Here is a 24,555-nt window from a genome sequence, read left to right on the forward strand (position 1 = left end):
AGCATGTGCCGGGGTGAGGGGTGGGGGGTAACGGAGATCGGGGGGAAGGTTAATGGGGGAAAAAGGAGACAAATGTACTACTATTTGTTATACTTTAAACAATAAAAGAATAGTATCATAGTCATATAAGCATGAACAGACTGTTGAACCTCAGAAAGAAGGCCGGGGAGGGTTGGTAGGAAGAGATCAGCCAATGAGCTTGTATGCATATATGCATAACCTGTGGAAACAATGGAGTGGTGAGGACCTGGGGAGAAGGGGGTAGACGGGAGTGGGCTAGAAGAGGTTAATTGTGGCAGGGAGGAGGTGGGGGGCCTCACGCCGAAGGACTTGTGTAATACTTTCATCAATAAAGATTAAAAAAATATATTCAGTGCCAGAAGCAGGAGACAGCAAGACAGAGATTATAAACTCCTTGCTATTCATATGTGTCCTCTGCATTGTCTAATGCACATAAGAGGACACCGAGATTGTGACTGTGCCATTTCTTTTCTTAATAACTAGAGAGAGGCCCAGTGCACAAATTTGTGCACCAGTGGGGTCCCTTGGCCTGGTCTGCAGGATTGGGCCAAAACTGGCTCTCAAACATCATCTGAAAGGTCCCAGATTGGAAAAGGGCTGAGGGACCCACTGGTGCATGAGCGGGGCTGGAGAGGAACACAGGAGATTAGCCAGCTGGGGAGGGACTGCAGGAGGGCTCCAGGGTGTGTCCAGCCTGTCTCGCTCAGTCCTGATTTGCTGGACCAAAGCAGCAAGCTAACCTACCAGTTGGAGCGTCTGCCCCATGCTGGATATTGCACATTATACCGTGTTTCCCCGAAAATAAGACATCCTCCGAAAATAAGACCTACTTACAGGTTTCCTTCTGAGTGAAATATAAGGCATCCCCCGAAAATAAGCCCCCCCCACCCAGGCTAAACATGAGAGGTTTGGTCTACTGATTCTGAAAGAAATGGAGTCACAAGAAATTCACCAGGAAATTCAGGAATTGGATTGTTATGATGATTTTCCAGAAGATGATGACATGATTGTCATTGAATAAATGAGTAAATTCTTGATACTACAGGATTCACAGTTTGTCTGGTTTGTGTTGACAACTATCGTACTACCCTACCGTATACAGGTAATAAATTTCCTTTATTTTCATTTAAAATAAATGTGTACCGTATTCTTCTTCATGGAAAAATAAGACATCCCCTGAAAATAAGACCTAGCACATCTTTGGGAGCAAAAATTAATATAAGACACTGTCTTATTTTCAGGAAAACAGGGTAGTGAGCGGTTGAGCAGCCTTAGCTTATCATTAGCATATTACACTTTGATTGGTTGAATAGAGGACCAGACACTTAGTATATTAGGCTTTTATTATATAGGATATATTTTTTAAAGAGTGGGCTGCTTCTCCTCAATTGTTGGAGAGTTGGCCCGGGGAAATGAAGGATCTTGGGTTTGATTTCAGCCAAGGGCATGGTCGTTGGTTGCAGGTTCAATCTCCAGCTGGATAACTTAGGACTTGAGGAGGAAGGCAATCAGTCGATGTTGTTTCTCTTTTTGTGTCTCTTCCCCTCCCTTTCATTATCTCTAAAAAATCAATGGAAAAAACATCTTCCAGTGAGGTTTAACAACACTAAGAAAAAAGTGAGCCACTTCTGAGTGGTATCAATTCTGAGGACCTAGTTTACTTGCAATAAATATCTAACACAATCTGTGTCTTTTCCAAATGTTTCCTGGTGTTTCACACTCAGAGCAATCTCAAGCTTAACATCTAGTCTAGAGCAGAGGCAAATGGGTCAGCTGAAGAAAGTTGATTTAAATTTGAGTTTAAGGTTCTTCTACAAATGCTGTTTTAAACAAGGTCATTGCTTAACTACAACAGTATGATAATGCAAAAATGATTTCTACCATAGAAGGAAAATGCAGTGCTTTGAGAACCAGACAAAGCAGTTTAGTACAAGGCAGTTAAGTACATTTCTGGGGTACCTGGACCTTTTGGAGGACTGATTTTCTTATACACAGGAGCAAATTGAATAAGTCCTATGTGGCTTTCTTCTATTTTCACTTCTGCAATAAATGCCTTTTCTATGAAGAGCTCCTGGCTCAGTATGTTGGCATTTCTTTCCTTTTTTTAATTTTATTGATTTTTTTACAGAGAGGAAGGAAGAGGGATAGAGAGCTAGAAATATCGATGAGAGAGAAACATCTATCAGCTGCCTCTTGCACACCCCCTACCAGGGGATCTGCCCGAAGCCAAGGAACATGCCCTTGACCGGAATCGAACCTGGGACCTTTCAGTCCCCAGGCCGACGCTCTACCACTGAGCCAAACGGTTTCGGCCAAATTATCCTCTTTACTCTGAAAAGCTAATAAGGAACAAGGGGCAAGTAACAGTAACCATCAGAGTGGATATAAGATTTGTTGGTCTTATATCTCTGCTGGTAACAATTCTTCTTGGGTCTTAGGCTCCGTAAAGAAGTCTCTGGGGTGAGCGGTAATGGGTGAAGGTGGGTGATGGAGGGTGGCGAGGGGTGCTGGGAGGAGTGGGTACGGGCAGGAGAAATGAAGTGACTATCGTTGATAGACCCTGCACGGTGGTCCCAGAGAGGGGCTTGGTCTCAGACAGAGACCAAGGAAGACATAGAAGACAACCAGGCCAGGGGTCATGGGCTCTGGCTGCGAGGTGCCTGCAGCAAATTTCCTCCCAAGTGAGCGCGTGGTGGGCTGCGCTTCAGCTTGGCGCAGGCTCCCTAAGCTGCCCGGCGGGGCGGCACCGCGAGCAAGACGGCTGGCAGCTTTCCAGGTCGGCGCACTAATATGGGAGCTGAGTCTTGGAGGCTCCAGCCTGACTGACGCCGGCTGGGGCTGGGACTGGGGCTGGGGCCGCTGCCACCGCTGCAGCCGCAGATTTGGTCCCCAACTCCAGCGTGGAGACAGCAGCCACGGGGCGCGCGCAGCCAGGCCGTAAGTGCTCGGGTGCTCGGAGCTGGCGGCCGGGGACCCACCGCGGGATGGGGAACAGCCAGACTTGGGGTGGGGAGAGGAATGAGTGCCGACAGGGGAGCAGGTAACACGTGAGCTCCCCTGCGCAAGCCGGGAGAGCGCGTGCGAGTGTGGGTATGCTTTTCCAGCTTAAGGGAAGCCTTGAGGCTGTTGGTGTGTGGGTATTTCTTGACGGAGCCTGTCTGGGTGGGCTGGGGAATGGGGTCCAGGAGCCGGAGTGGGCAGCTCCTGGGAGTTGACAGAGTGCTCTGCTCTCTTCTCCAGGCCGCAGCCGCCCAGCTGCTGGCACCTGGGACCTGTCCGAGGATGCTTCTCTCTTGGCGGATGTCCGCTGTGCACGGCTGTGGCCCAGGACGTGGGCAGGAATGCGGGCTTGCTCTTCGCTCCTGGGGCTGGCACCGCGCGGGGGCGCAGCCCAAGGACCTGGGAGCTGAGTAACCATTTGCTGTGACTGGAGTGTGTGTGGTGGGTGGGACAGTGGAGAGATGGAGGTGTGATTCACCTGGCCTCTCGGACTTTCTGTCGCCTAGATTTTTTGCTCTGCTTACCTTTGAGGCTGAAGAAGTGTGGTGCGGCAAAGTTAGGACCGTTCTTCAAGTGTCTCTGGACTATCGCTTAGATTGTGTTGAGAACTGGGATGTTTATCTTTCCCCTCGCCTTCCATTGGGTGCCAACTCTCTACAGAGAGGAGAGTGGCGAAGTCGGGAACAGATACCAGAGACTAAGTGACGCCAGCATTGTGATGGGAAGGAAGAGGAGGGGAAAGGAGCTGACAAGTCTTCCAGTTCCTATTCCTTCCTCCTCCCACCCTCTACAGTGGTAATTTGAAGTGATAGTTTAGAAATACTCTGTTGACATGTTTCTGGGCTAGAACTGGTACTCCTAAAAAATAACCTACAAATGATGTAAATCTAGTTTGGAATAAACTTGCATGTAAATTCTTTACCCAGTAATTCGCAGACACACCCTCAGAGCAACGTGGATTGCTTTCAATTAGTTCAAATATTTACAAATATTGTTTCAGTGCCCTGCCTAATTTATCCAGTGGCCTTTTGGAAATGTGGGTTAGGGAGAATAATAGAGGATAACTGTAAAGTCATAAGGCATTTATTTAATAATGCTACCTCCTTGGCCTTAAGCATTTGGGGCATCCTTCTGGGTGAGTGAAATGTTAATACTATAGGTTTCTGCTTCAAGATTCCTGTTGTTGAAAGGGAATGCCATTGGATGTTTACATTTTTAAACAGTGATCTATATTTAAAAAGAAAGTAAAGTAAAACCCAAATAAATCCTCATAACTCCAGATAGACAATCCAACACTTGAGTTTCCCTGTGCTTGTAGAAAACCATGAACAAGATTTTGGACCACTTTCAAGTCTGTGGTTATCCAAGAAGGACACTGCAGAAACGGAAATGATGTAATAGTTTACAAATAAGGAGCACTTTAAACATAATATGACATAAGTTTCAAATAATAGAAACAACTTTTAGTGATAATAATTGCCTTCATCCATGCCAAGTCAACTATTCTGACACAACCAATTCCCTTTTTTATGCTTGACTGGCTAACTTTGTCAGAAATGTTTTGTGCTTTAGCTCCCTGGTTTTGTAACCAGACAACCAAGGGGTCTGGGCTGACTGTCACCACTTGAGCCAATTAAGCAGAGACTGGGTTGAATCATATATGAGCACTTATTCCAATACTGCCGGCAGTATGGGAGAGCAGCAGGTCATCCATAAAAATCTGTCTATCCTCCCATGCCAGTTGGCTAGTTATTACACACCTGGGAGAAGAGTTACATACAGCTGGGACCTAAAATGTACCATGGAAAGGGGAGGATAGAGTCTGCAGTCCCACCTTCAGGAGCTCAAAGTTTGATAACCAGGTGGCTAATCTACGATGTTACAAACAGCTCAGCCTGTTCCTGGGACTGGAAAATGGTCAGCATTCCAGGTCAGCATACCAGAGGAGGTCAGGGTCCAGGTGCAGCAACCAAATCAAAGCATGCCCTGTCCTTGGTCTGTTCTCAAAATGTTATTTCTTTTCTGATTAATGGACCCATGGAGGTGTCTTATTTTTTACAGGACTGTTTCATCCTCCAGTCTCCTAGGGTCTGTAAGAAAACTTCTTATCTATAGTTAGTGAGGTGAATAATTGTTAGACAACCGTGCCTCTATTCTCATTACATGACCTTCCCCACTCTTAGTTTCAGGCTGTGTTTAAGAGAGTGCCAATATATTCTTGATCTGAGCAAACTCATTTTTTTATCAGCACAGTGCTTACTAAAAATCAAAGGTAAAAACAAGTTTTAGGTTAAACCCTAAGTATTTTACAATTCTCACACTTTTGTCATCAATATTTTAAAGTTGGGATGAGCTATTTGACTCTTCTTAAAATCTTTTTCTTTTATTTTTATAAAATCTCCAGTTAATGAGTAATTAGATATTATTCATAGATGTCAACTATGCATTTCTAATTGCCTAAGACAAGGAATGTCAAAGAAGAGATTTGCTTTTTAATGAAACATTACCAAGAATATCTATAAATAATAACTGGTAAACTTGTTTATCCTCTCTAATTGTGCAATCAGCTGGACAAAAAAGTCTGTCAAGAAATTATTCTATAAATATTAAAATATTTAACTTCAGTTTTACAAATAGTTTTAATTCTGATTAATGAGAATATACATTTCATCGCCAAAGTGGAGAGATATTGTTTAATAAGTGATCACTATAACACTTAGATAACTAACTAGTTTATATCTGACATTCCCTCTGCAGAAAAACAAAATAACAATTTCATTATATTCTGCTTAATATGTTTGAAATAATACTGATCCACAGAATGTATTCTGATTTAAGGGAAGGTGAAGGTTATGGAAAATAAGGTGTTTATTTAAATTTGAAAAGCATACTATATTAAATTATAAAGCACTAATGAATCTTAGAGCAGATTTTAATTAACATCTAAAAGAGAATTCAGAAACAGGGAAGTGTCCAGAGTAAGACAGTAAATATAGTACTATATTGAAAGCATAAATCTTTTATTTATTTATTTATTTATTTATTTATTTATTCATTAGTTTTAATAAATCTTTATTGTTCAGATTATTACAATTGTTCCTCTTTTTGTCCCCCCTATAGCTCCCCTCCACCTAGGTCCCACTCCACCCTCTGCCCTTAACCCTCCTCCACTGTCCTCATACATAGGTGTACGATTTTTGTCCAGTCTTTTCCAGCACCCTCACACCTCTTTCCCCTAGAGAATTATCAGTCCACTCCCTTTCTAGGCCCCTGATTCTATTACAGTGGCCAGGTTATTCTGTTCATCAGATTTTTTATTCACTTGATTTTTAGAATCACTTGTTGATAGAATGTATTTGTTGTTCATAATTTTTATCTTTACCTTTTCCTTCTTCTTCCTCTTCTTAAAAAATACCTTTCAGCATTTCATATAATACTGGCTTGGTGGTGATGAACTCCTTTAGCTTTTTCTTATCCGTGAAGCTCCTTATCTGATATTCAATTCTAAATGATAGCTTTGCTGGGTAGAGTAATCTTAGTTGGAGGTTCTTACTATTCATCACTTTGAATATTTCTTGCTATTCCCTTCTGGCCTACATAGTTTCTGTTGAGAAATCAGCTGACAATTGTATGGGTTTTCCCTTGTTGGTAACTGTTTTTCTCTTGCTGCTTTTATTTTTTAAAAATATATCTTATTGATTTTTTACAGAGAGGAAGGGAGAGGGATAGAGAGTTAGAAACATCAATGAGAGAGAATCATTGATCAGCTGCCTCTTGCACACCCCCTACTGTGGATGTGCCCGCAACCAAGGTACATGCCCTTGACCAGAATCAAACCTGGGACCTTTCAGTCTGCCAGCTGATGCTCTATCCATTGAGCCAAACCAGTTTCGGCTCTTTTGCTGCTTTTAATATACCCTCCTTGTCTTTGCTCTTGGCATTTTAATTATGATGTGTCTTGGTGTGGTCCTCTTTGGATTCCTTTTGTTTGGGGTTCTCTGAGCTTCCTGGACTTGAAAGTCTATTTCTTTCACCAGGTGGAGGAAGTTTTCTGTCATTATTTCTTCAAATAGTTTTTCAGTATCTTACTCTCTCTCTTCTTCTGGCACCCTCATAATTCGGATGTTGGTATGCTTGAAGTTGTCCCAGAGGCTCTTTAAACTATCTTCATATTTTTGGTTTCTTTTTTCTTTTTTCTTTTCCAGTTGAGTGATTTTTACTTCTTTTATAATAACCATCCTAATGGATGTGAAGTGGAATCTCACTGTGGTTTTATTTGCATTTTCCTAATATCAAGGATGTTTAGCCTCTTATCATATTGATATACTTATTGGCCATTTGTATATCTTCTTTGGAGAAATATCTATTGAAGTGCTTTGCCCACTTTTGAATTTGGTTGTTTGTCTTGTTGTTAAATTGTGGAGTTCTTTATATATTCTGAATTTGAATCTCTTAACAGATGTATGATTTTCATGGAGTGTAATTTTTAATAGAAAGTTTCTAAAAACTATTTTATATATTTTCTGCCTATTTGTTTATATGGCTTTGTACATCTAAGAATTAATTTGGGTACATTTCATAACATATGATCATGTAAATAAGAGAAATAAAAATATTTTTTAAAATTCCTTGTTTCTAAAAGCACTAATCTTAGGTCACATTAATTTAAAATAAATCAAGTTTATATTAGAGGCTAACTAGCTAGCATAAGAGATACTAGTCCACTGGGAGATATAACACTCAGTGACACAGCTTTTATTCTGCAAATGAAATTAGAATGTCCATTTGGCTTTTATAGTTCTACAAATTTGAATCATTGAAGAAAATTTGCTCTCATTCCCCAGTGTGTATTTTTGCCCCTCAGTGTCCTCCTCATTTATTGAATAGAAGCTTTCCTTTGAGCTGAGAGTGATAAAGCAGGTAAATTATAAATTTAAAAAGTTTATTTTGTTCTAGTTTTGTGCTGGACATGTTTATATTTATATAATGATAGTGTTATTAAAAATTCAGCAGCAGATATTTTTTAAAATGTGAGATCTTTTGAACAGAAGAAGGAATAAAGATGTTTAGTTTCATTTATATGTGGTATCTTAGGGGGGCAACAAAAAACACACACTCATACATACAGAGAACAGATTGGTGGTGGAGAGGGGTGGCATGTAGGCAAAATGGGTCAAAAGATACAAATTTCTAGTTAAAAAATAAGTCATAGCAATTATAGTTATTAATCCTATATTTCATATTTGAAAGTTGCTACATATTTAAAAGTTCTCATCACAAGAAAAAAAATGTTGTAGCTATGCGGGGTGACAGATGTTTAACTAGATTTATTGTGATGACCATTCCCAATATATACAAACTAGAAGTCTAGTACACGAATTAGTGAAAACTCTGGTATCATGGATCCAGGGCTTCACCCCTATCAGTGTCAGAGCAATTGAAATGCTGAGAAGCACATCCCAGATTCCCATCCATGTTGTCTGGTGATCTGGTTTCCCACGTTTTGAAAAGAACTCTGTCTCATCTACAAAGGATGCAGTGGATTTGTGACAGAAAAATCCCTAGCACATGCCAAATCATTAATTACAGTCAGTATTTTATTAAGATGCTGCATATAATTCTTAATTTTTAACATTATGATTTCTATATGCATCTGTTCCTTTAGTAGCCTGAAAGGGTCACCCATATGTTATTTGTAGGAACTCAAACAAGCACACTTCAGGAAGCTATTTTAATCCTGAGCAGGGCATTTGGCAATACCCAATTCCAATGCAGATGAGTCTCCTGACATAGTTTGGCTCTATTCTTCTTTAGGGTGCGGTTCATTTTTTATTTTCCCTGAAGATTGGGGGTGGTATGCTGAGTGGAGTTTATATGTGATACCCAAGGCTAAGGAAACCTGTTGAGTGATATAGGAGATAAAAGCTGGTCCTGAAGAAGCTATGGTGTAATTTGTCTGGTTTTGCTTTTCTGGGCCTGGAGCTAAAATACATTTGAGACCTAGTTTTATCTCTAGTAAGGAAAAGGTTGGGGGTGTCTAATCGCCTGATCAGTGATAGAAAAGACCTGGGGCCCAAACCCCATGATCAGTGTTATGCTAGGGGTGGAAAGGTTACCCTCGGGTAAGGTTCTTATTTTCCCAGTTTTGCCTTTTGCTAGGCATCTGAAGCTTTCTGCCTTAGTGAGTTTCTGTACCTGGCCCATTGTCCTTGCTCTGGAGGTCTGTCTAATATCCTGCCCTGAAAGATTTTTGGCACTAAATTCTTTCAGAGAAAAGGGACTTCTAGTTTTGAATAAGAGTGATAAAAGTGAACATCCTTGTCTTATTCCAGTTCTTAAAAGGAAACACTAGTTTTTGCCAGTTTTTCAATTTCATCAGTTGTTACTGGCCTACTCAGATTTTCTGATTCTTTCTGATTGAGTTTTGGAAGAACTGGCCACACCCCTCCAGCAGGGACCCTCACCCTGTGGGGGCATGGCTGGCCTGCTAACTGCCCCAGCCCCTTGCCCAGGCTGGCACCATCTCCAGTGAGATTTCCCACCCTAATGGGGGTGTGGACAGCCTGCAAACCACCACAGGCCCCTTTCTCAGGCTGCCCCACCCCCCAAGGGAATTCCCACCTTGATCCGGGACACACTTCAGGGCAAACCAGCCAACCCCCACCTGTGCACCAGATCTAAACTAAGAAAAGGGTAATGTGCTAATTAGACTGAAAGACCTTTCAGGAGGCCTTCCAGATGTTCTCCTGGACAAAGCCATGGTGGCAGGGCCAAAGTAAAGGTGGTTAAGAGCCAAGAGGGGCAGGCAGTTGTGGGTGATCAGACCAGGATGGAATGGCAGTTGTGGCTGATCAGGCTGCTGGGGGGGGGGGGGGGGGAGGTATTGTGATCAGACCAGCAGGGGGGGGGGGCAGTTGGCGGTGAGCAGGCAGTAGTGGGGGGGGCGCGTTGGGGGCAAGCAGGCCAGCAGGCAGAGTGGTTAGGGGCCATCAGGCAGGCAGGCAGGTAGGTGAGCTATTAGGAGCCAGCAGTCCTGGGTTGTGAGAGGGATGTCCAACTGCTGGTTTAGACCCAATCCTGCAGGGATCATGTCCAAACTGGCAGTTGGACGTCTCCCAAGAATCCTGGATTTTGAGAGAGTGCAGGCCGAACTGAGGGATCCACCCACCTATGCACAAATTTCATGCACTTGGCCTCTAGTCTATGTATGTAAAACCCTAATATGCAAATAGATCAAATGGCAGAACAACCGAACAACCAGTTGCTATGATGTGCACTGTCCACCAAGGGGCATGCGTGGAACCTGGTGGGTGTCAGCAGGAGGTGGCAGAGCATAGAACATGGTGGGTGTCAGCTGTGGCGGGATGGTGGAGCAGGTGAGTGGGGACACCAGACCAAGGCAGGGTGGGGTTGCTGTCATCAGGGCAAGCCTCTGGTGGTTACTGAAAATGTTTTGCTCCTGTGTGCCACGGTCCCCTCTGGTGCTCACACCTGCTGCTGGTGCCAGCCTCACTGCTGGCACCTAGCACTGGCCCTGATCTCTTGGCACCATCAGCAGGTATGAGCAGCAGCTGCTGACTCCAATCACCCCTCAGGGTTTCTCCACCTCCACCCGCTCCTGAGGGGTGATCAGGGAAGTAGCCACTGCTCTCACTTGCTGCTAGTGCTGGGCCCAATCACTTCACATCATCAGCAGTGCGAGTGTGGCTGATGCCATCAATGTGTGGGAGCAGCAGTGGTGGAAGTGGGGCTGCCGGGGACTGGGGCCACAGTGGGAGGAGCAAGGCACGGGCACAGAGGGTGGACCAAGACCTCTCCCTGTGCCCACTGCAGCCTCGCTGCCCACAGTTCCTTTCAAGGTGCATGAATTCGTGCACTGGGCCCCTAGTGGAAAATAGTAAGTGTTGGTAAAGTTGTGGAGAAACTGAAACTCATATTTCTGTTGGGAATGTAAAATGGTTTAGCAGTTATGGAAAACAGCTTGGTAGTGTCTCAAAATGTTAAACAAAAAATTACCATGTGACCCAGAAATTCTACATACTCTAAAGAATTGAGTAAGGGACTCAAACAAATAGTTGTGCACAAATGTTCTGAAGGTGGAAACAACACAAATGTTCATCAACACTTGAATTAATGAAAAAATATATACATGTCTCCTAAAGGCCTGGTGCATGAAATTCATGCATGGGGGTGGGGTGGGGCTGTCCCCTCAGCCAGGCCTGGGACCCCATCAGGGAATGTCCAATTGCCAGTTTATGCATCCACTTTTAACAGATGACAGCTCCATTGTTGTTTCTTTCATTTCATGCTTAAACCCATTGGAATTAGTAGGTATTCAAAGTATGTATACATTTTGGAGGGACACCCTGTATATCTCTTGTCAGCAGTGAAAGGAACCAATGGTGGGCTTGGAACCAACAGACAGGGAACCTTGCATGTCTCCCCACTCTGCTTTCCACCTTCAGGGGCAGTGGGAGAATCAATGTTTTCTCTCATTAACAAGGAAAAGCATGTCCTGTCACTCGCTTCCCAGCAGGAAAGTGCTAGGTCCTGAACAAGTGAGGGTCAGTCAGGGCAGCCTTCACCCATGGGCGCTAATACCCCCAGTGCACATTCCTCCTTTGCAGTCGCCCTGACTCTCCTGCCATTTCACTGAGAGGATGGACCTCCTCACCTCCATCTTGAACAATGACTTAAGGCACCTCAGCAAGGGCCACTCCATGACCTTCGGGTGCCTCAGCACCCTCATTAGCCCCACGGAGGCAATCTTGTCACTGTACTGGCCTCCGTGGGAACAGGGTATCACAACTCCACCCCCTCACTGTCATATCACAGGTGCCCACCCCGAGCATCCACACACGCCCCAAAGGATGTGAGATGCTGAAGGGGATGTGTGCAAGTCATGTGGGGCACTTAGTCATGCCAGGGTTGATGGAAGTGTGGTGGAGGGGTGGGGGGAACGTGCTTGAGCCGTGCTCCGGGACTGTTGCGGGTGCACGTGGGTGACAGTGCACTGGGGGACATGTGGGGTGGTGGAGACGAGGTTGCACACACCAAAGGCCTAGGCCTGTGCCTGTGCAGATCCACAAACTGGTGTGGTGCGGTGCAACCAGGGGGACATCAGTCTGGCCCACCACAGTGGCTGTCCCTGTGATCGTGCACCTTCTGGCACATGTCAGTCACAGGGGCCATCACTATCACAGGATTCTTGGGAGACGTCCAACTGCCAGTTTGGGCACGATCCCTGCAGGATTGGGTCTAAACCAGCAGTTGGACATCCCTCTCACAACCCTGGACTGCTGGCTCACTATCACAGCTGCCTTGTCACTGGGCCCTGTGCTACCTTTGTCACTGGGGTCCTCCCAGGCCTTCAGCACAGAGGGAACCAGGCTGTCCACTGTGATGCCTGCAATGCGCCTGCCTCCTCCTCTGGAGCCAGGTGTGCTCCAAGGCGGGATCTTCCCACAAGCCTCACCAGAAACAGCTTGGGGAGGGTGCCTCAGGGCTGGTGGGACTGACAGAAGTGGAGGTGTGGCATGGAGGTGGTTCTTGCATTTAGGTTAACTTACACAATTTGTTTTATACCACAGCATGTGGCGGCAGCTGTGAGTGGCACTAAGTGGAGCCTGCGGGCCATCAGAAGCACTCACTGCTGCTGCCACCCCCATGTGGGGAGTACAGGCTACAGGCTGCCCTTCACCTGGCCCGCCTCTCCCACCCCCATCCCCACTGCCAGAGGTCTCCGCCCACCCGAATCTGCTGTGCACACAGCCTGTTTGGTCGTTAGACAGATTGTTTAGGTCGTGATGGCCCCTGGCTTTTTATATATTAGGATATATACTGGCGAAATATATAATGAGCGAAATTCTTGCACTCAGGGGTGTCCCTCTGCCTGGCCTGCTCCCTCTTGCAGTCCGGGAGCCCTCGGGGGATGTTCGACTGCCAGGTTAGGCTTGTTTTGCACGGGGAGCGGGTCTTAGCAGGCAGTTGGACATCTTTAGCGCTGCCATGGAGGTGGGAGAGACTCCCACCATCACCGCTGTGCTCACTAGCTGTGAGCCTGGCTTGTGGCTGAGCAGCGTTCCCCTTGTGGGGATGCACTGACCATCAGGGGGAAGTTCTTACATTGAGTCTCTGCCCCCTTGTGGTCAGTGCACATCATAGCAACTGGTCAACCAGTTGTTCTGGTTGTTCTGATTGTTTGGTCATAACAGTCACTAAATCTTATACATGTATGTCTCTAAAGATTAAGTCTTCTTTGTTGTTATTGTTAATATAGTTTTTTGCTATATAACATGATATATATAGTAAGATTGCATTATTTATATATTAATTTTCTTTCTTTTTTATATTTATTTTTTAGAGTATTACAAATATCACCCCCTTTTTTCCTCTTACCCCCCATCTCCCAATTTCTACCCTGCCCCAGGCTTTCACACCCTATTTTCTGTGTTCATGGACAATGCATATCTTATATAATAAAAGCCCTAGGGGGCATAACAGCTGTAATGACCACCAGACACTCAACCCAGGAGGAGGGGAGGCACAGTGAGGCCTGGAGGCACATGGTATGTCCCAGGGATCCCCAGGAACTGAAAGCCCAGAGTTTACTTTCCAATAAAAAAATATTTTTTTTAAATGACCGATGCTGCTACCCTGGAAAGAAAGGCTCCAGGAAGGAAAGTTTTTCCCAGGCCCCGCCTTGCCTGGCTGATGCGCTGTGTCTCACAGGGACTCACTAGTGATGTGTGGCTACTTCCAACTACTGGCTTCCTGCCTGGCCCTTCCTAAACTATGTGTGCTTGGGGGTGTGGCTTTGGCCTCCCTGACCAATAGCACCACATCAGCTCTGCCTTTCAGCATCTGGCTTCCTGCCTGCTCCTTCACATACTACATGAGTTTGGGGGCATGGCTTCGCCCCCACCCCCTCCAATTGTAACTGACATCCATGTGCAGTTACACTGCATGTTTACATTTGTAAAGAGGCAGGGCAGGCTGCTCCTGCCTCCCACTTTACCTTCTAGGCTAAGAAAGACCTGCGGATCTCCATGTTTGTCTTCCCGTCCAGAATCAAAACCTCTTGGGTATGAATGATTCCAGCGATGGCCCCAACACACTCTCCATGTTACTGTTACTGACATTCTCAGTCGTTACAGCCTGTTCCCCAGCCTGCAGTGCCCTTTTCCACCCACTGCCACTCCTCACCTGTCACCCCTGAGGACCACCTTATGTTATCCTATCTGAAATGTGCACAAGGTTTCAAATGGCCCCCTATCAATAGCTCCCTTGCCCTAGCTTTCTTCCTCTAAAAACCTTGTATTTTAAATATATATATTTGATTGATTTTGGAGAGGGAAATGGAGATAGAAACATCAATGATGATAAAGAATCATTGATTGGCTGCCTCCTGCACATTCTGAACTGGGGATCAAAACCTTTCCTAGCCCAACCCTCATCCCTCCCCCTGCCAGGACTGAGGGAAGGAGAGGGGCGAGGAGGGGAACTCTGGGGTGGCACAGCGCAGAGGACAGTGTCAGCATCTGGCGTCTGTTCCTTCTGCACCTGGCCCAGGCACCATTACTCCCTCTCCTGACCCTTTGGGCCCTGATCAGCCTGGTCCTGATTGGTCTTGATCACCTGCCAGATGTAGGAACCCCACCTGTGCATGAATTTTGTGCACTAGGCCTCTAGTCCTATCTAATAAAGAGGGAATATGCTAATCAACCCTCACACCATTGCAAAGACAGCAGCGCTCACAGCCCATAAGGAGGGAATATGCTAATGGACTGCCCCTCCCTCAAAGATGGTGGCTCCCACAATCAATAAGGAGGGAAAATGCTAATCGATTGCCCAACCCTCAAAGATGGTAGTGCGCACAGCCAAAAAAGAGGGAATATGCTAATTGTCTGTCATGCCCTCAAAGATGGTGGCCCCCACAGTACAAGAGGATGGGGCTCAGTCCCCTCAGCCCCGCCAGGGCTGCAGGCATGTGGCAAGGCAAGGCCTACCGCTAGGTGGGCCCGGCCACTCTGCATGCCTGCCCTCAGAGTCCCCAGTCCGCTCAGCCTCCCAGCTTCTCAGGGCCAGCCTGAGGTGCAGGCAAGCCTCAGATGGTGGCTGCCCAGCTGCCCAGGGACACCTGCGGCTCAGGTAATTAGGGCTGGCTGAGGCTTGAACTGCTGGCAGTGGCAGCAGCAGAAGTGTGATGGGGGCATTGTCTTCCCCTAATTGCCCGGTCATGTCCTGCCCCTGAGGGCTCTCAGACTGTGAGAGGGGGTAGGCTGGGCTGAAGGACCCCTCCCTCCAGTGCATGAATTTGCATGAACTGGGCCTCTAGTCCTATCTAATAAAAAGGTAATATGCAAATTAACCATCACTATGTCACAAAGATGGTGGTACCTATAGCCACAAGATGGCAGCACCCAGTCCTTTCAGCCCCACTGGAGTTCCCCAGTCCCAGAGTTGGCCGCTGAGAGCAGGCAGTGTGATTGGCCTGGTGGGATGCTTGCTTTATTGCTGCACCCAGCTCCCACTTGCTTTATTTGGCCCCCAGAGCTGGAGTGGACACAGACAGGAACGGGGACAGGGACAAGGACAGGGGTAGGGACAGGCGAGCTGGCCTGCAGTTTCTGTGGCTGAGTGTAAGCCTGGAGAGGAGATGGCGGGCCCATCTCCCATGGAAGCTGTGCGTGTCCCTCCCACCTTCTGTGGATGTGGTGGGGTTCCCTCCTGGCTCCTGTGGATGCTGGCAGCTCACTTCCACCTTCCAGAAGCAGCGCGGCTCCTGGGAGGCACACTGTAGTTCCCACAGGGATGGTGGGCGGCCTACTGCATGCTATGTCGCGTGATGGGCTACTATCAATAATATGTATATAAGTTCTTCGTTTAATCTTTTCCCAGCCCCTTGCCCTTTTTCCTCTGAGATTCATCAGTCTGATCCATGTTTCCATGTCTCAGGTTCTATTTTATTCATCAGTTTATGGTGTTCATTAGATTCCACATATAAGTGAGATTTAGTGATATTTGTCTTTCTCTGTCTGGCTTATTTTGCTTAGCATAATCATCTCTAGGTCCCTCCATGTTCTCTGAAAGGGAATGAAGTTCTTTTTTATTACAGCATACTATTCCATGGTGTAAATGTACCACAGATTTTTTATACACTCATTTACTGAGGGGCACTTGGGCTGTTTCCAGATCTTAGCTGTCTTAAATTGCACTACTATGAACATAGGAAGTCCGTGGTTTTTTAATTACTGTGCACATCCTTTCTGATAGGTGTTTCAGGTTTTTTAGGCTATATTCTTAGAAATGGGATCACTGGGTCAAATGGCAGTTCCATATTTAATTTTTTTGAGAGAATTTCATTCTGTTTTTTATAGTGGCTATACTAGTTTGTATTCCCACCAGCAATGTATTAGGGCAGTGGTAGCCAACTGGTGGTCTGTGAGGTCTGAAAGGTTGGTGACCGCTGTACTAGGGTTCCTTTTTCTCCACATCCTCACCAGCACTTGTTGTTTGTTGATTTATTGGTGACAGCCATTCTGACAAGTGTGAGGTGATACTTCATTGTGGTTTTAATTTGTATATCTGATGATTAGTGATTTTGAGCATTTTTCCTATGTTTCTTGGCTATCTGTATGTCCACTCTGGAGAAATGTCTATTTAGACCCTTTGCCAATTTTTTAAGGATTAATTGTCTTCCCAGTGCTGAGATCTTTACATATCTTAGAAGTTAACCCTTATCAGATGTATCATTGGCAAATATGTTCTCCCATACAGTAGGTTGTGTTTTCATTTTGATGGTGGCTTCTTTTGCTATGCAGAAGCTTTTTAGTTTGATGAAGTCCCATTTGTTTATTTTTGCCTTTGTCTCTCTTTCCCTAGGTAACAAATCAGTAAAAATTCTGCTACTTGAGATATCTAAGATTTTGCTGCTTGGGTTTTGTTCTAGCATTCTTATGCTTTCACAGTTTACATTTCTTAAAAATATATTTTTATTGATTTCGGAGAGGGAGAGAGAGATAGAACATCAATGATGAGAGAGAATCATTGATTGGTTGGCTTCTGCATACCTCCTGCTGGGGAACTAACCTGCAACCCTGTCATGTTCCCTGACTTTAATTCAACCATGACCACCTGGTTTGTAGATCAACCACTGCACAACACCAGTTGAGCCACAATTTACATTTAAGTATTTCATCCATGTGGAGTTTATTCTTGTGTATGGTGTAAGTTGGCATTCTAGTTTCTTTTCTTTTTATTTTTTTGTATGTACCTGTACAAATTTCCCAATACCATTTATTAAAGAGACTGTCTTTGTTCCATTGTATGCTCTTGCCCCCTTTGTCAAATATTAATTGAGCACAATGGCTTGGGTAGAATTTTGGGCTCTCTGTTCTGTTCCATGGATCTATATGCCTATTATTTTGCCAGTAACAGGCTAGTTTGATTAGAGTATTTTGTAAAATAACTTTATATTCCTTATTGTGATCCCTCCAACTTTGTTATCTAAAGATTGCTTCACTTATTCGTGATCTATTTGGTTCTATATAAATTTTTGGAGAATTTGTTCTAGATCTGTGAAATATTTCATTGGTATTTTTTAAATGTACAATATTTTATTTATTTTTTACAGAGAGGAAGAGAAAGGGATAGAGAGGTAGAAACACTGATGAGAGAGAAACATCGATCAGCTGCCTCCTGCACATGTCCTATGGGGATATGCTCACAACCAAGGTACATGTCCTTGACTGGAATAGAACCTGAGACCTTTCAGTCCACAGGCCGATGCTCTATCCACTGAGCCAAATTGTTTAGGGCTCCATTGGTATTTTAATAGGGATTGCATTCAATCTATAAATTGCTTTGTGTAGTATGGACATTTTAAATGATGTTAACTATACCAATCCATGAACACGGTATATTTTTCCACTTGTTTATATCTTCTCTCTCTTTTTTCAACATCCTGTGGTTTTCTGAGTACAGGTCTTTTACCTCATAGGTTAAGTTTATTCCTAAGTATCTTAAGCTATGGTAAATGGGAATTTTTTTGTACATTGTATTTCTTTATTTTTTTTATGTATTTTTGTTGATTTCAGAGAGGAAGGGAGAGGGAGAGAAAGAGATAGAAACATCAGCGATGAGAATCATTGATTGGCTGCCTCCTACATGCCCCCTACTGGGGATAAAGCCAGCAACCCAGACACCTGCCCTTGACCAAAATCAAATCTGGGACCCTTCAGACCTGTAGGCCGATTCTCTATCCACTATTCTCTATTCTCTATCCAAAACAGCTAGGACTAAATTGTATTTCTAAGAGTTTATTATTGGTGTATAAAATTGCCATGGGTTTCTGGGTGTTAATTTTGTATCCTGGTGTAAATTTGTATTGACAAATTCATTTATTTCATCTAGTAGTTTTGTTAGTGGCGTCTTCACTGTTCTCTTTGTACAATATGTGATCTCCTTTCCAATTTGGATGCCTTAATTTTGCTTCTTCCAATACTATGTTGAATAAGAGTGTTGAAGGTGGACATCCTCCTTGTTCCTCTTCTTGGGAGAAATGATTTTAGTTTTTGCCCACTGAGCATGATGTTGGCTGTAGGTTTATTATATGAGAAAGCAAGGAAATATTGATACATGTTTATTATGTTGAGGCATATTCCTCTATTCTCACTTTGCTGAGAGTTTTTATCAAAAAGGGTGTTGGATTTTGTCTAATTTTTTTTTCTGCGTCTATTGATCGCATCAGTTTTTTTTTGTTTGTTTCAGTTTGTTTATGGGATGCATCATACTTATGGATTTGTGGATGTTGTGCCAACCTTGTATCCCCAGATTAAATTTTACTTAGTCATTATGCATGATCTTTTTAATATATTATATTGCTGGATCTGAATTGTTAATATTTTGTTAATAAATTTATCATCTATGCTCATCAGAGATATTGGCCTGTAATTTTCTTTTGGAATTGGGATAATGCTGGCCTCATTAAAAAAAATGCTTGGAAATGTTCCTTCTTGGATATTTTGGAATAGTTTGAAAATAGGTGTTAGTTCTTCTTTGAATATTTGGTAAACTCACCAAGCCTTCTGGCTCAGGGCTTTAATTTGCTGGGAGGTTTATTTTATTTTATTTTTTATTACTGCTTCAATTTTATTTATTGTTATTGGCTTATTCCAGTTTTCTGATTCTTTCTGACTGAGTTTTGAAAGATTGTATTTTTCTAGGATTTTTTCCATTTTTGGCATATAGTTGTTTGTAATACTTTCTTTTTTTAATTTCTTCATTAAGGTATTATATGTGTACATATCTTACCATTGCCCTCCTCCCCACTCCCATACATGCCCTTCCTCCATAGAGTTTTGCATCCATTGGTTATGTTTATATGCATGCATACAAGTCCTTTGGTTGATCTCTTATCTCCCCCATATCTCCCTACCCTCCCCACTGTAATTTGACAGTCTTTTTGTTGCTTTATTGTCTATGTATCTACCTTTTTGTTCATCAGTGCATAATGTTCTTTATTATTCATAAATGAGTTAGATCATGTTGTGTTTTTCTTTCATTGGCTTATTTCACTCAGCATGATGTTCTCCAATTCCATCCAGGTTGCTGCAAATTATAAGAATTCCTTCTTTTTTATGGCAGCATAGTATTCCATTGTGTAGATATACCATAGTTTTTTGATCCAATCATCTGCTGATGGGCACTTAGGCTGTTTCCAAATCCTAGCTATTGTAAATTGTGCTGCTATGAACATAGGGGTGCATATATCCTTTTTGATTGGTGTTTCTAGTTTCTTAGGATATATTCCTAGGAGTGGGATTACTGGGTCAAATGGGAGTTCCATTTTCAGTTTTATGAGGAAACTCCACACTGTTCTCCACAGTGGTTGCACCAGTCTGCATTCCCACCAGCAGTGCATGAGGGTTCCTTTTTCTCCACAACCTCGCCAGCACTTGTCATTTGTTGATTTGTTGATGTTAGCCATTCTGACAGGTGTGAGATAGTACCGCATTGTCGTTTGATTTGCATCTCTCCGATAATTAGTGACTTTGAGCATGTTTTCATGTGTCTCTTGGCCTTCCTTCTGTCTTCTTTTGAAAATATTCTATTTAGGTCCAGTGCCCATTTTTTAATAGGATCATTTGTCTTTTTTTTATTTAGTTGTATAAGCTGTCTGTAGATGTTGGAGATTACACCTTTATCAGTGATAACATTTGAAAATATGTTCTCCCATACAGTAGATTTTCTTGTTTTGTTGATGGTTTCTTTTGCTGTAAAAATGCTTTTTATTTTGACGTAGTCCCATTTGTTTATTTTCTCTTTAGGTTCCATTGCTCTAGGGGTAGTATCAGTAAAGAAATTCTTTCGGCATATGTCAGAGATTTTGCTGCCTGTGGATGCCTCTAGTATTTTTATGGTTTCCCATCTTATGTTTAAGTCTTGTATCCATTTTGAGTTTATTTTTGTATATGGTATAATTTGGTGCTCTAGTTTTGTGGGTTTTTTTTAATATATATATATTTTATTGATTTTTTACAGAAAGGGAGAGGGATAGCTAGAAACATCGATGAGAGAGGAACATCGACCAGCTGCCTCCTTCACACCCCCTACTGGGGATGTGCCCGCAACCAATGTACATGCCCTTGATTGGAATCGAACCCAGGACCTCTCAGTCCGCAGCCCAATGCTTTATCCACTGAGCCAAACCGTTTTCGGCTGGTGATCTAGTTTCATTCTTTTGCATGTATCTGTCTAATTTTCCCAACACCATTTATTGAAGAGACTGTCTTGACTCCATTGTATGTTCATGCCTCCTTTGTCAAATATTAATTGAATATAGAGGTTTGAGTTGATATCTGGATTCTCTATTCTATTCCATTAATATATATGTCTGTTCTTGTGCCAATACAAGGCTGTTTTGAGAACAGTGGCTTTGTAATATAGTTTGAAGTCTAGTATTGAGATCCCTCCTACTTTGTTCTTCTTTTTCAGGATTGCTGTGGCTATTTGGTGTCTTTTTTTGTTCCAGATGAATTTTTGGAGACTTCTTTTAAGGTCTGTGAAGTATGCCATTGGTATTTTTTATTTATTTATTTTTTCCATTGGTATTTTAATGGGGAGTGCATTGAACCTATAGATTGCTTTGGACATTTTGATGATGTTGATTTTACCAATCCATGAACATGGTATGTTCTTCCATCTGTTTACATCACATGTGTCAAACACAAGGCCCGCGGGCCAAATCTGTCCCGCCAGGCCTTGCAATGTGGCCCGCACCGCGCTGTCATCACTGCACTCCGCTGCGTTTCCATCACAATGACAGTTTATGACTGTTCAGTAAACCATTCGGCCCACGATTTAGGCTGGATTTTAGATTTTGGCCCCTTCTCTGATTGAGTTCGACACCCCTAGTTTACATCTTTCTCTATCTCTTTTTTCAGTGTTGTGTAGTTTTCCGCATATAGGTCTTTTACCTCCTTAGTTAAGTTTATTCCTAGGTATCTTAGTTTTTTTGGTGCAATGGTAAATGGGATTGCTTTTTTAGTCTCTCTTTCTGTAAGTTAACTATTGGTGTATAGAAAGGCCATAGATTTCTTGGTGTTAATTTTGAATACTGCTACATTGCCAAATTCATTTATCAAGTCTATTAGTTTTTTTATGGAGTCTTCTGGGTTTTTCATGTACAGTATCATGTGATCTGCAAATAAGGACAACTTTACTTCTTCTTTTCCAAATTGGATGCCTTTTATTTCTTTTTCTTGTTTAATTTCAATGGCTAGTACTTCCACTACAATGTCAAACAGGAGTGGTGAGAGTGGGCATTCCTGTCTTGTTCCTGTTCTTAGAGGGAATGGTTTTAGTTTTTGCCCATTGAGTGTGATGTTTGCTGTGGGTTTATCTTATATAGCTTTTATTATATTGAGATATGATCCTTGTACTCCCACCATGTTGAGAGTTTTTATCAGGAAAGGGTGTTGGATTTTATCAAATGCTTTTTCTGAATCAATTGATATGACTATATGATTTTTATCTCTCAATTTGTTTATGTTATATATCACGTTTATTGATTTGTGAATATTACACCATCCTTGCATTCCTGGAATAAATCCTACTTGGTCATGGTGTATGATCTTTCTGATGTGCTGCTGGAGCTGATATGCTAGAATTTTGTTAAGAATTTTGGCATCTATGTTCATGAGGGATATTGGCCTCTAATTCTCTTTCATAGTGTTGTCTATATATTTTGGTATTAGGGTGATGCTGGCTTCATAAAAGGAGCTTGGAAGTATTTCATCCTCTTGAATTTTTTGGAATAGTCTGAGGAGTATAGGTTTTAGTTCTTCCTTGAATGTTTGGTAAAACTCTCCTGTGAAGTTGTCTGGCCCTGGGCTTTTGTTTGCTGGAAGCTTTTTGATGACTGCTTCCATTTCTTCCATAGTTATTGGCCTATTAAGCTGTTTAGATTTTTCCTGATTGAGTGTTGGAAGTTTGTATTTTTCTAGGAATATGTCCATTTCCTCCAGGTTGTTCAGTGTGTTGGAATAGAGTTGTTCGTAGTATTTTGTAACAACCCTTTGTATTTCGGAAGGGTCTGTGGTTATTTCACCTCTTTCATTTCTGATTTTGTTCATTTGGGTCCTCTCTCTTTGCTTCTTGGTGAGCCTGGCTAGAGGTTCATCAATCTTGTTTATCCTTTCAAAGAACCAGCTCTTGGTTTTGTTGATCTTTTGTATTGTTTCTTTGGTCTCTGTGTCGTTTATCTCTGCTCTAATTTTTATTGTTTCCTTCCATCTGCTTACATGGGGCTTTTCTTGTTGCTCTTTTTCTAACTCTTTGGGTTGTAGGGTTAAGCGATTTATTACCATTGTTTCTTGTTTTTTGCAGTCGGCTTGGAGAGCTATGAACTTCCATCTTATGACTGCTTCTGCTGTGTCCCATAGGGTTTGGATTGTTGTGTTTTCATTGTCATTTGTTGCCAGAATGTTTTTTATTTCTTCCTTGATCTCTCTGGTAACACAGTCATTGTTTAATAGCATGCTGTTTAGTCTCCGTGTGTTTGATTTTTTAAAATTATTTTTATTGTAGTTGATTTCAAGTTTTATGCCACTGTGATCTGAGAAGATGCTTGATATAATTTCTATCTTTTTGAATTTGAAGAGTCTTTGCCTATGACCCAACATGTGGTCTATCTTTGAAAATGACCCACGTGCCCTTGAAAAGAATGTATATTCTGTGGCTTTGGGGTGAAATGTTCTGAAGATGTCGGTTAATTCCATCTAGTCTAGTGAGTCATTTAGGATTGATGTTTCTTTGCTGATTTTTTGTTTAGAGGATTTTTTCAGTGGTGATAGTGGGGTATTAAAATCTCCTACTATTATTGTATTGGTTTAATCTCTCCCTTGATATCCTCCAGGATTGTGTGTGTGTGTGTGTGTGTGTGTGTGTATATATATTGTATATATATATACATATACATATACATATACATATATATATATATATATATATATATATATATATATATATATATATTTGGGTGTTCATGTATTGGGTGCATATATGTTTACCAGAGTTACTTCTTCTTGTTGGATTTATCCCTTTAGTATTATGAAGTGGCCTTCCTTATCTCTTGTTATGTCCTTCACTTTGAGATCTAATTTGTCAGGTATAAGTATTGCTACCCCAGCCTTTTTTTTTTTTTTTTTTTTCATTTCCATTTGCCTGGAAAACCTCTTCCATCCCTTCCTTCACCCTCAGTCTGTGTACATCTTTTTTTCTGAGGTGGGTTTCTTGTACACAGCAGATATGTGAGTCTTGTTTTCTAATCCAATCTGTTACCCTATGTCTTTTGATTGGGGCATTTAATCCATTTACATTTAAAGTTATTATTAATAGGTACTTATTTGTCACCATTTTTATTCTATGCCCCTATGTTCCTTCTTTGATTCCTATTTCTTTTCTTTACTTTCCCCCCCCCCCCCTGCAGACCCTGTAGCATTTATTGTACTGCTGGTTTGGTGGTGATAAATTCCCTTAGTCTTTTTTTGTCTGTGAAGCTCCTGATTTCACCTTCAATTGTGATTGATAGCCTTGCTAGGTACAGTATTCTTGGATTCAGACCCTTCCTTTGCATAACTTTGTATATTTCATTCCATTCCCTTCTGGCCTGATGAGTTTCTGTTGAGAAATCAGTTGCTACTCTGATGGGGGTTCCTTTTTATTTAACTTTCTGTCTCTCTCTGGCTGCTTTTAAGATTCTTAATTTGTCATTGGTGTTTTCCATTTTAATTATAATGTGCCTTGGCATCAGTGTTTTGGGATTCATTTTGCTTGGGATTCTGTGACCTTCTTGGATTTGTGTGGGTTTTTCTCTCCTCTATCTCAGGAAAGTTTTCTGTCATTATTTCTCGAAAGAGATTTTCTATGCCTTCTTCAGTTTCCTTTTCCTCTCAAACTCCTATTATTCTAGTATTGTTTTGTTTTGTATTGTCCCAAAGTTCCTGTAGGCTCTCCTCCTGCTTTTTAAAT

General features: G+C 42.5%; 1 protein-coding gene across 2 annotated transcripts in view; it reads left to right on the forward strand.

Moving 5' to 3' along the window:
- Positions 1-2,781: 2,781 nt before the first annotated feature.
- The window catches only part of SMAD9 (SMAD family member 9), an 81,701-nt gene continuing 59,927 nt past the window's right edge, over positions 2,782-24,555 (forward strand). Inside the window, exon 1 of one of the 2 annotated variants that reach the window (XM_036455548.2) lies at positions 2,782-2,958. The gene's annotated coding sequence lies outside the window, so the exon portion shown is untranslated. The remainder of the gene's footprint in view (positions 2,959-24,555) is intronic. The other variant, XM_036455547.2, reaches the window with a different exon arrangement.

The sequence above is a fragment of the Pipistrellus kuhlii genome, unplaced genomic scaffold, assembly GCF_014108245.1.
Source record: "Pipistrellus kuhlii isolate mPipKuh1 unplaced genomic scaffold, mPipKuh1.p scaffold_m20_p_3, whole genome shotgun sequence".
NCBI lineage: Eukaryota > Metazoa > Chordata > Mammalia > Chiroptera > Vespertilionidae > Pipistrellus > Pipistrellus kuhlii.